The following is a 12,648-nucleotide window of genomic DNA, read 5'->3' on the forward strand; positions in this document are numbered from 1 at the left end:
AAAAGTTGGTCAAATTAAAACTGAGAGATCTTATGTGAAACAGACCAGTCTTTCCAACAGGAGACTGTCTGTTTTATTTTGGAGCCACTGAAATAAAGAGTGCTAGTTACCTGAGGAGAAAAAAACAGATAAGAGAAGACTTAATGCAGAAAATTCAAGATGCTGAGACACTCACTCTGTTTTCTTCTCTGCAATCGTAGGAATCTGGGGAAGCCTGCGAACACGGTAAATATTCAGGGATCATGATGCTGCTGAGGGGCAATCCAACAGATAAAGGTGGAGTTCTCGGACTGGCTCTGGTTGGAGAGTGGCCCTGATGCTCGATTCCTACTTAGGGTGTGGGCTGTAGGTGCAGAGAAGAGACTGATCTCCCAGGAAAGAACAATGTCTTTGTTCTATGGTACCTGGAAGCAACTACATTTAGATGTTGTGGGTTTGTGTGAATCAGGGTTGGGAGTCCATGTGTGAGCCCAGGTGATGTGATTCTGCAGGTCTGTGTCTGTGTGTGTTGCCTCTGGATGTGTTTCCCTGTTACACAGCACTAGTCAACTGTGAACTTTCTAAACACTTCTCACTACCACTGCAAACTGGCCATGCATTACCTGATTCTTTCCTCAACTCAGTCTTTTCTCAAAAGCGAAAGTGAAAGTCATTCAGTTTGTATTCAAATCTTTACGGCCCCATGCACTAGAGTCCACGGAATTCTCCAGGCCAGAATACTGGAGTGGGTAGTCTTTCCCTTCTCCAGGGCATCTTCCAAACCGAGGGATCAAACACAGGTCTCCAGCATTGCAGGCGGATTCTTTAACAACTGAGCTATCAGGGAATCCATTCCTCCAAATGGCTTAATATTAGTTTTCCTCAGGTGAAGATGGCAATTGGGCAAATGGCCCAAAATCTTAACCTCCTAGTGGAAAAGCCATACTGAGTACCTGGGGTTGATCCAAATTTGGCTCTTCTGAATGAGTAAGCCGCTCCTACCAGTCAGCCACATGATCCTCGGTCATGTGGAAAAGGGATCCCGGCATCTATGTCCATCCCTGGAGGTACTAGCAGGCCCAGGGGTCCAGATCCTGCCCATCATTATAATTATAAGGTGGGCACAGTGGTCAAAGAACCCAGGGTAACCATAGGTGGATTAACACCAACTTTGGCACAGTCATTATTGGGAAAAGAATCTCGGGACTCACATCCTCTTGGTAAAGTCACAGATTCTGAGTGTTGGCTGGCCTTTTGTAGAGTGTAAGTCATATGTGTTGGTGTTCCTGTCTTTGTTTACACAAGGACAAAAGCATATTATCATCTGAGGTGTATTTCATTGTACTGGGTAACATTACCATAACCTCACATTGATTAAACCCTGTAGTACACACTCAAGGGAAATTGTCAAATAAAGCTCACAGTGGAACATGATAGTCTAGTGACCATGACTCTTGTTGTAAATCTCATACATAGCTGGGTCAGAGACAGTCAGGTTCACTCCATGCTTCTCTCCATAGTGAACTGTCCCACTAAAAGTGTGACTTCTGTGAGTGTGAACCGCCACTGACTCGGTGGACTTGCAAACATTGTTTGGAAAATCAAGCCTGGAAAATAACATCGCATGATTAATAATAGCTATTTGGAAAGGTAGTATTGAATTTAGTCCTCTAACAAGAGTTTACTTTGAATCGAGAATAAAGTCTCACAGACTTGGTAAGTACAATAGCTGAAACAGTGGATCATGAGGATGCAGTGATCTGGGTAGTAATCCAGAAGATAGGTGTGATTTACCAGAAGCTCTAAGAGCCAGGAGGGACATGCATCTCTGTCATTGAAAGCTGGCATGCATTGGAATGTTTCACATTTCCCATTACTTTGGTTATCACCGTTAAATGCAGGCACTCTCTTTCATTGCCTTCCTGCTTGTCCCCTTTGTTGTACTTCATCCAGCAAAGAGGAGGGTTCAAGAGCAGCTCAGTCCACAGTTACTAACCTCTCTCATGTACACATTCCACACCATGTCCCATCAAACAAACAAACAAGAAACCTGAGATCTTTGGAAGCAGCCTCTCCTCTGTCCTGATGGCCTTCTGTTTCCCTCTAGCTCCCCAGGAGCACCTCGTGGTGGAACTGCCCCAGGCCAGGGCTGAGGAATCGCCTCTCCGACCCCTGGAGGTAAGCTCAACTGTCTGTGTCTCACATAGACTGCTGCTTCACTTCTTTATGTTTCATTCAGCGAAATACAGTTATAGTCATCTGACAATGTATATTAGCACTTATGTATGCAATTCCTTGCTTGTGAAATATTGATGTTAATTCTGTTATCAACAGAGACCTGATTCAAAAGGACACTAAAAAATACCGTCAGTTACTACTGTAGGTACTTTCCTCAGTAGAATTTTTTCCTCCTGGAAACTGAAAGATTAAGTGAAAGAGCCAAGCTTTTTCAACAAGGGTCCTCTGTTTTCTTTTGGAACGATTGATTTTTTTAAGAGTTTAGTTACCTGAGGAAAACAAAAACTCAGATAACATAAAAGTTACTGCAGAGAAAACATGGTGCTGGCAACCCTCACACTGTTCTCTTCTCTCTAATCACAGGCAGCTGGAGCAGCCAATGAACATGGTAAATATTCAGCGACCGTCCCTCTGCTGAGGAACAATTTAGCAGATGATTGTGGGGCTCTCTTGCCAGCTAGCTTTTCAGAGTCACCCTGATGCTGGATTACTACAGGGGGTGAGGACTGGAGGTCTAGAGAAAAGACTGATCTCCTAGAAAAGAACAATGTCTGTATTCTATGGTACTTGGAAACAGCTACATCATTTAGATACTGTGGGTTTCTGTGAATCAGGTTTGGGGGCCCATGTGTGGGCCCATGTGTTGTTATTCTGAAGCTCTATGTGTGTGTGTTTCCTCAGGCGATGTTTCCCTCTTACACAACAGAAGTCAACTGTGAACTGTCTAACCACTTCTCATCACCACTGGACATTGTCTATATATTACCTGACTCTTTCCTCAACTCAGCCATTCCTCAAGTTTGGTTAATATTCATTTCCCTCAAATGGAGATGGTGCTGAGAAAAACAGCCCAAGCTCTTGACCCCCTATGTGGACAAGCAAACTGGGAACCTATGGGTGGTCCCAGTGTGTCTGCTCTGGACCCCTGGCCTGCACTTATTGCTCAGCCATGATCCTCAGTCATGGAGCAAGGGGGTCCCTGCATCTACGTCCATGCCTGGAGGTACTAGCAGCTCCAGAGTTCCAGACTCATTTTAAGGTGGGCTCAGTTGTCATGAAACCCAAGGCAACCAAAGGTGGGTTGTGTTTTCCAAAATATCTGTCACCCTAAACGTCACTGTTAGTGGTGTCAGCCCCAAAATATTTCCCATCACAATGCACCATGAATGTTTATGTGTATAAAAATAAAACAAAGTATATACATTCACTGTATCCATTGATTTTATACCAAGTGAACATCCTTTTCCCAGGAAGACAAATCCCATCACACCGAGGAAGATGTTTACAGGATTCTTTTTAATTTTTATTAAAATTTTTATTGGCTGTTCTTGGCCTTTGTTGCTGCCCAGGCTTCTTTCTGCTTATGGAGAGCAAGGGCAACTCTCTAGTTGTAGTGCATAGGGCTCTCACTTTAGTGCCTTCTTTGTTGCAGAGCATGGCTTCCAGGGCTCTTGGGCTTCCATAGTTTGGCACGTGGGCTCAGTAGTTGTGGTACATGGTTTACTTGCTCCACAGCATGTGGAATCTTTCCAGACCAGGGGTTGAACTCCTATCTCCTGCATTGTCAGGTAGATTCTTAACCACTGAGCCACCATAGAAGTCCTATAAGATTCTTAATGAGCAAAACTGTGTTTCAGAATCCCCTTTACTGGGTCAACCACACCTTCATATAATAGTAAATCTCATCACTTAGTAGGTCTTGTAGGATTTTGATTGCTCATTGAACAGACACTCCCTGTGTCAACCTCTTCCCAGGTCTCGGATCCACCCTTTTATTCTCTGCTTCCCTGAACTTTGCTTTCGATATGGCAGGTAAATGGAATTGTTCAGTATTTGTCCTCCTGCGACTAGCTTATTTCACCCTTACCAATAGCTTCCCACTTTGCTTCAAATGACAGGATTGCCTTCATTTTTAAAGGCTCAATCACATTCCAGTATATGTATGCACCACATTGTCTTTCTTGATCTATCTGCCCTTGGACACTGAGCAGTTTTTCTATCTTGCTTGTTGTGTACGATGCGACAATGGGTATGAGATTACAGATATCTCCTGGAACATTCTAGTTTTATCTCCTTTGGATATAAACTCAAATAAATGATTGCTGGATCTTATGATAATCTTAATAATTTTTTGAGGGACTTCCAAACTGTTCTATAATGGCTATGCTGTTTATCATTCCTACCAACAGGCACAGAAATTCCACTTCTCTACATATTTGCCAACATCTGTTATTTTCTTCATATAATACACCTCCTGAAAAGTGATATCTCCTTTTGACTTGGTTTCCATTTCCACTAAGTACCCCACTTGCTACTTAGTGATGCTAAGCATATTTCCTATGTATATTGATCACTTCTATGTCTTCTATGAAGAAATGTCTATGGAAGCTTTTGAACATGTTTTAAAGTCAGTTATTTGCCTGATATTATTGTGAAGTTGTGTTTTAGCAGTTGCTTTTATATTCTGGATATTGGCCCTTTATTCAGATACAAAGTTTGCAGATACTCCTTTGATTCTATAGGTTGCCTGTCTATTGAGTTTTGAGGAGACGATCCTTTCTTCACTTGATAATTTTAGAACCTTAGCAAATATCATTTGGCCACAGGGGTCAGTTTATTCAAGTTTCCCTCCTTATGATTCATTGGTCTCTCTGCCTGTTTTGCTGCAGGTAGAACACAGTTTTGACTGCTGTGGCATTGTTGCCTGTTTGAATTCAGGAAGCCTGAGGGCCCCATTGTTGTTCTTTGCTCTCAAGACTGTTTTTGGTCTTTGGGTTTCTTCTGGGTTTCGTAGTTTGGGAGATTTTTTTTTTCCATTTTATTTAAATGACATGGGATTTTGTAAGTGGTTTCAGTATATATGTACATCACTTTTAGGAGTATAGGAAGGTCAGCAACACTAAATATTCCAGTCTATGAATATGGTATGGTATTCTGATTACTTGTCTCTTCTTTTTTTCAACAGTGTTCTATGGTTTCCAGTGCACAAAACTTTCACTTCCTAATAAGCCCTTTCCACTGCCTTGCTTGGGTCCTCTAGAATCAGGGATGGGAAAGATGGGCTCAGGAAGAGAGTGAATATTCCTCCCTTCCCTCCATACCTACTTTCTGGTTACTTGTAGTACACGAGTGCTGGGCCATGCCCTTTACCTCTGCCCACAAATGAGCTCCCTCCTGAGAATTTTCTTTGAATCTGAGTGTCCACCTTACTAGGGCTTCACTGGTAGCTCAATTGTTGAAGAATCTGCCCGCAATGCAGGAGATCCTGTTTCGATTCCTGAGTCAGGGCGATCTGCTAGAGAAGGGATAGTCTACCCACTCCAGTATTCTCGAGCTTCACTTGTGGCTCAGCTGGTAAAGAATCTGCCTGAAATGTAGGAGACCTGAGTTCAATTCCTGGGCTGGGAAGATGCCCTGGAGAAGGGAATGGCTACCCACTCCAGCACTATTGGGATGTTCACAAGCGCTCTCCCAGTGCCTGGACTGGGTTCAAGAGCCCCAGATGTACCTACATATGAAGCATCTTATCAGGCCATCATATCATCTGGAATAAATGAAAAACAGAACAGGCAACTAGTTGCCTTTTCCTTGTCTGTGGAGGCCTTAGAGCTGAACTTCCCAGTGTAGTAGCCATTAGCTAGAGCTGCCTATCTATAATTAACATATTTGAACAATACTTAACTTGTTATATTGAAACAATCACAAAAAGCACACATTGCTTGGTCACACTAGCCATATTTCAAAAGTGTCCATAAGCGTTGGCATTTCAGCTTTGTAAGCTTGAATGTAAGAGCTGTATTGGGCCTGTAGAAGTGTAAGGTTAAAAGGTAATTTTCTTAGCCTCTTTCTCATGTGAATATGTTCAAATGTGATCACCATGTTGTTGAAGGGCTCTGACTCCACAAAGCACAGGGGAGGTCTGTGAGCCTGGAGGGAAGACCGGGGAGATGCTGTGTGAGCCAAGTGGAGGAGGAGAAATGGGTAGGTCAACTTGTATAATAACTGTATTATTGCTCATGGTTGTCTTTCTACAGAATGTTTTCTGGAAAACATTAGCAGCAGTGATGCGGAAGAGAATGCAGGTAGGGAACAACTCTCAGGAGGGATTTAGAGGGAGAGGGTTCCTGGACCATTTGAGTTACACCTGCTTCTTCAGAGATGAATATAAACCGAGGAAGAAGAAGGAAATATGTCTAGACTTGTAGTTTGTTCTTTTCATATTTTAACAATATAATAGAGCTATGTGTCCGTGTAGTTTATTCTGTTGTGCTTATAGTCATTTCTTCTTGCTTTTCCATTTAGAAATACCCTTTCTCACAAGACTCCTTGTTCCTTGCCCTTTCACCTGCCAAATATGAAATCTTGGCTTCTGGTTATTACCTGCAGTGTAGTATACATGAAGGACTTTAGCTTCATGTTTAAAATCTCCTATGATGGCCATATCCTAGTGGGCACAAAAGTCTCATAGTCACTTGACACTGGAGACCAAGTTCTGGCAGTGAGTTTCAGGTTGTGGGTGAGATATGAACTCTCTCCCTGTGCATTTTCAGGACGTGTGGCTTGCCCTCCTATTTGTCCTCATTGTTTATTCCTCATGTAAAGGGTGCTCTCAGGGTTGAATGAGTCAGAGCACACGTGCTCTTGCGTCCCTGCCTGGGCTGAGTCTGCTGGAGTTCATCTCAGAACCACACCTCCCCAAGGATGCTGTGCTGAAGGTGCTTCCACGTGAGAGCAGCCCATGTGTCCCTAGAGACCAGCATGGCTGCAGATTCTAGAGACTGTGAAGGGGCTGCTGGCTTTCTTTACACATGTTCTAGAAGCCCTACTGACCTGGTCTTCTGGGACTGACCAGACCTAGGTCAGAGACTCAGAGCAGCAGGACTCGGGGTGATTGCTCATCTTAGAACCCAATACTCCCTCCAGACAGAAGCTCTCGGTGGTTTTGATCACAATCTTTGCACACTCCTCAACTCATTTATCTACCTTTCATTTTTTTACTTGTTTTACATTTGAGTTGTGGTATTTTCTTATATACTTTGAGTATGATCTCCCTTTCTGATATATTGTTTGTAATTTTTTCTGTAGGTTATCTTTTCATCCTACTGACTGTTGAAGAGACTATGCTTTCACTCTTTTCTTGTCTTAGAAACTTGGTGAATTTCATTTGACCCTATATCCATGAGTTTACTTGGGGCTCTTTATTCTGGTCTTTAGGGCTATGCATATGTTCCTATGTCACTATCATACAGCTTTGATCCCTATATGTTTGTAATGTATTTTGAAATCAGGAGGTGAGAAATTTTGAAATTAGTTCTCCAGATTATTGTGTCTGTTTGGAGTCCTTAGGGGTTCCATATATATTTTTGGATTTCTTTTTTCCATTTCTGGCTAAATGAAATGGAAAGTGTTTGCCTCTTTCCTCTCATAGGGTCTGGGAAACTTAAGGTGTTGCTGAGAGCATTAAGTATCTCCCAGGCCACTGAGGTCACGTCAGGCAACAGGATAGTCTCCGTGATGTGAACTTTTTGTCCTTCCCTCCCCTAGGACTCAGAAGATTCTCATGTCCATGTCAGGCCCTTCCTGAGAGTGATGGATTGTTTAATTAAGTAATGGACTGATTAGAGACTGTGGCCATACGCACATGGTCCTTCTTCTAATGTTTCCATGTTGGAGAACTCGAGGGTTGGTGGAGGCTCAAGAAGGAAGGAAAAGAACAATGACTAGAGGAGAGAAATGATGAAGGAAGTAGAGGGGAAACAGCGGGAGAAGGAGGCAAGCAAGGTCGTGGGCAGAGATGCATGGAGACAGTGACCACCTGGAGGAGGAACACGTGGAAATGGTGTCATTCCTCGTCACTCGTAGACAAGCTGAGGGTGGCAACAGGATGTTGGATGTCAAAGACCCACTTTTTCATTGCAGAAGTGAAACACTGAGGCCCTGGGAGGTCCCTGGAGAAAAGGGCACCAGGGGTCCCAAGGCCAGGTTGTGAGGAGCACAGGGTCCCCTGGTCACATCCTGACTCTAAATCTCCCCTTTGCTTTCCCACAGCCACTCCAGATGAGTGCTGCCCTCAGACACCAAGAAACTGCATGGCGCATATTGAGGATTTGGAGGAGAGCAAGACTATAGAGGTCATTTATTTCTTCTTTCGTACCTTTAAAAAATGTTCTCTCTTATTCTGATCAATAGACTCTTCTTTGCAACCCTTCCCTTTCTCCTCTTGCCCTCTTTTTCTGATTAGCCTTCTGCAGGACCTGGTCTCTTGTAGGCACTTGGGGACCTAGGAGCTTATATAAAATCTATGAATCTATCTTCAGCCCTATTCCCCCATTTTCTGAGCATTTCCCTACTCCTGACCTCATGTCTGCACCCTTGAACCTGGTTTTGTCACCACGAGTGGCCTGAGCAGGAGTTGAGGCTGGAGTCAGCAGGTCTGGACCCACACAGCTGAAGGGCCCCCATGAAGTCTGCACTGCCCTGAGCTACCCCATATAGTTGCTTTCCTACCCTGGGAGGGATTGGACCTACTTGACTGATCTCTTCCTTCCAGAGACCAAAAAGATATCTGGTCATCTTTTTGAAGACTGCTTCAGAAGAAGTCAGCAGCGATGATGAGGAAGACCTGGAAGAGCAAGAGTGAACATGGGACCTGGGGTGAAAGGTGAGGCAGAGGAGGGCCTGTGTCTCTGTCATGACCCCACTCGCTTGTTGGTGCTTCAGAATCACCAGCAGAAACCATGGGGTCTGCTTCTGAGTGTCACCACAAACGTAGAGACAAGAGGGTGGTAACAATCTGTGCAGACGAGTGGAGGATGCCCTGAGCATGTCTCCCCAGGGCCCAGGTCCCGTCCACAGACGCCCCCGGGGTTGCTGGACTGGCTCCTCTGGCAGCTCTTACATTTGCAGGGAGGCTGGGGGGCACTGTGGGGCCACCGTGTGCAGGAGTCCAGGAGCTGCTGTTCCAGAGTTCTCTCTTTAAAGATCCCCCCGTGGGGGTTTCCTCATCTCCCTCTGCAGGATCCAGCTCTGCCCTCCCAACCCCGCTAAAGGCAGCAGGGGGAATCCCTAGTCCATCACCAGCTGTAGAGAGAGGTTGGGGCGGCCCTGCCCTCCCCAGTCCTGGGCTCTGGGAACAGAGTGAAGGAGACACAGGTGCCCAGAAGTCGTGCAGGCAGGGCGTCACCTGGCAGCTCTGCATCCCTGTGGGTGCTCCCTGGTCCTGAGGGTCCCAGCCAGCCTGGGGGTGCCCGAGTCTGGGGTCTCTCAGGATCTGGAACCCTGGGGTCCTAGGTCACCTCAGGGCAGCATCTCTCAACCTGAATTTGGAGGTTCTGTAGATTCTTCTGTGTATGTGTCCAACTGAAGACACACCAGAAAGCAATTTAGTCCTTTGTGCACTTGGGATGGTGGTGCTAGTGGTAAAGAACCCTCCTGCCAATGCAGGAGACACAAGAAAAGGGTTTGATCCCTGTGTATGGAAGATACACTGGAGAAGTAGATGGCAACCCACTCCACTGTTCTTGCGTGAAGAATCCCAGTGACTGAGGAACCTGGTGGGCTATCATCCATAGGGTTGCGCAGACTCAGACATGACTCAAGCGACTGAGCGGCACACTTGGGATGAGTGGCAGGATTCAAGTTACTCATGTTCCTTTTATTTTGTTCCCAAGTCTGTCATTAATAACATATCTTGTTTTATGATCGTTTGAAAAGAAATGTCTTCTCTCAAATTTCAATGTTGCAATATGCTAAACAGATAAAATGTACTTTTATAATATAAAAACAGTTTAAAAGCAGAAACCTCAGAAGAGTTTGGTTGGGGCTTAGAAATGATTATTCAGGAAAACAGAGATTCCAGGTGTCTGTCCATTTCCAATGCTCAGGTGTCAGGAGCAGTTGTACTGTGTAGGATGGGTGGGCAGGTTCTCCTACCCTCTGTGTCATCTGACCTCCTGCTCCTCCCAGGGCCTAGAGGGAAGAGGGGACCCAAGCTTTCAATCCTGAATCCCAAGTCCCCTGATCCTTTGCCTGAGTCTCACTGTCCAGGGGACCCATCAGTTGAGGTTTGCCAGCCAGACGCCCAGGTGTACTTGCTCCTGTGGGACATTTCCAGACACTCCTTACTAACAGACAACACCCTCAGCAAAGAGCAGCAAACAGACCCAGTGCCCTGCAGATCTGAGCCCCAAAGCCAAGGCTAGATGCTGGGAAGTCTTCTGGGTCCTGCTCACCCTCCCCAGGGAGCCCTCCTCTGTCTGACTCTGCACCTCCCAGGACTCCATCACCTGTGTTGGTGTTGCAGGCTCTGCTCTGAATCCCTGAAGACCTGGACCTGGACATCATGCTGGACCCTAGAGGGGATGGAGCCCCCACAGCACCCGGAGCCTCATCTGGACCAGATCAGGGGAGGCCTCATTGCCTCTCTCCTGAGAGTCCTCATTTAGTACAGCTTCATTTGTTTTGCTGTGTTGATGTAGTATTAGTTTTATCTACAGTTTTATCTTTATGTTCTGTATATATCTATTTGTTCCATTTATATATGTAAGTTTTTTCATTAAATGTTTTTATCTATTTACTTTCAAAATAACTTTTTTGTAAAAACACATATGTATAAAGTAACCTCCTCAACAGAGGTAGAACTTAAGAAATTGTCATAAGCCAGTCACCTTAGTGTCTACAACCGGGATCATTTCCCCCTTCACGCAACTCAGTCTTTGTTGTTTAAGAAACTGCAAATTTATTTCTAACATCTATCCTTCTGTCATTGTCTTTAAGAATTCTGTTTTCCCATATCTGCTCATTCCAGTAGTCATAGGAGATCAATATTACCCTTTCAAGACTTGTATGTCAGGATTTTTCAGAACTCAGTCTGCTTTCAGGGTAAAAAGTTCATGATCCATCATTGATCTCCGTTTGTAGCTTAAGCATGTTTCTCTCTTTTCTTCTAACACAGAGGATTTCTCTCCCAAAAGGCTCTTTAAATTTTAGTTGTCATTCCTTATATTTCTCCTGCTTTTTTATTCCAGCTGCCCAAAGGACTATTCTCATTGACTGTATTCTCATGGTGTACATTTGTCTCCCAAACTCATTTATTTTATAAGGTAAGTTTGTAAGTCTTAATCTCTCTCACCCAGCTCTCTCATCACCACATCCCTCTCCTCTCTGTAAATCACTTCTTTGTTCTCTGTTTCGATGACTACATTACTGTTTGGTTATTTTGGTTCGCTGGTTTTGATTTTCAGTTTCCACATTCAAGTGACATCATACTGTATTTGTCACTCTGTCTGACTTATTTTCCTTAGCATAAAACCCTCTAGGTCCATCCATTTTCTCACAAATGACAAGATTTCATTCTTCTTTTCGGCTGAGTAATAATCCATGCATACCACAGCTTATTCATTCATCTCTTGATACACACTTTGAAAAAATACCCATAAATGGAATTGCTCAATCATATGGTATTTCTGTTTTTAATTTTTGGGAAAACTCCATACTTAGAGTATATAACTTAAGATATTACCCAATAATTGACCCTAATATCTAAAGTGGGTATTTTCTACATAACTGAATTATTTAGACTGACAATTCAGTTCAGTTCACTTCAGTTCAGTCACTCAGTCGTGTCCAGTTCTTTGTGACCCCATGGACTGCAGCACACCAGGCCTCCCTGTCCATCACCACTCCCGGAGTTTACTCAAACTCATGTCCATTGAGTGGGTGATGCCGTCCAACCAACTCATTCTCTGTCATCCCCTTGTCCTCCTGCCTTCAGTCTTGCCCAGCATCAGGGTCTTTTCAGTGAGTCAGTTCTTCCCATCAGGTGGCCACAGTATTGGAGTTTCAGCTACAGCATCAGTCCTTCCAATGAATATTCAGGACTGATTTCTTTTAGGATGGACTGGTTCGATCTCCATTCAGTCCAAGGGACCCTCAAGAGTCTTCTCCAACACCACAGTTCAAAAGCATCACTCCTCGGTGCTCAACATTCTTTATGGTCCGAATCTCGCATCCATTCATATTCATAACTACTGGAAAAACCATAGCTTTGACTAGAAAGACTTTTGTTGGCAAAGTAATGTCTCTGCTTTTTAATATGCTGTCTAGTTTGGTCATAACTTTTCTTCCAAGGAGTAAGTGTCTTAAATTCATGGCTACAGTCACCATCTGCAGTGATTTTGGAGCCCCTCCCCCAAAATAAAGTCAGCCACTGCTTCCATTGTTTTCCCATCTGCTTGGCATGAAGTGATTGGACCAGATGCCATGATCTTTGTTTTCTGAATGTTGAGCTTTAAACCGTTTCCTTCACTCTCCTCTTTCACTTTCATCAAGAGGCTCTTTAGTTATTCTTTGCTTTCTGCCATAAGGGTGGTGTCATCTGCATATCTGAGGTTACTGATATTTCTCCCAGCAATCTTGATTCCAGCTTGTGCT

The 12,648-nt window shown here is 44.2% G+C and overlaps 1 long non-coding RNA gene across 4 annotated transcripts; it reads left to right on the forward strand.

The window, feature by feature from the left end:
• The first annotated feature begins 2,510 nt into the window (after positions 1–2,510).
• Positions 2,511–10,795, forward strand: LOC129636508 (uncharacterized). Of its 4 annotated transcripts, none has more exons than XR_008706968.1 (5): positions 2,511–4,029; positions 6,107–6,198; positions 8,266–8,348; positions 8,768–8,878; positions 10,520–10,795. It is a non-coding gene; the product is annotated as an uncharacterized LOC129636508 (long non-coding RNA). The 4 variants fall into 4 exon arrangements; XR_008706966.1 differs by lacking the exon at positions 6,107–6,198 and adding an exon at positions 6,252–6,299 and having other exon boundaries at positions 2,516–4,029; positions 10,520–10,794; XR_008706967.1 differs by lacking the exon at positions 6,107–6,198 and adding an exon at positions 6,252–6,299 and having other exon boundaries at positions 2,579–2,605; positions 10,520–10,794.
• Positions 10,796–12,648: the final 1,853 nt, after the last annotated feature.

Source organism: Bubalus kerabau, chromosome 22 (genome assembly GCF_029407905.1).
Source record: "Bubalus kerabau isolate K-KA32 ecotype Philippines breed swamp buffalo chromosome 22, PCC_UOA_SB_1v2, whole genome shotgun sequence".
Classification (NCBI taxonomy): Eukaryota; Metazoa; Chordata; class Mammalia; order Artiodactyla; family Bovidae; genus Bubalus; species Bubalus kerabau.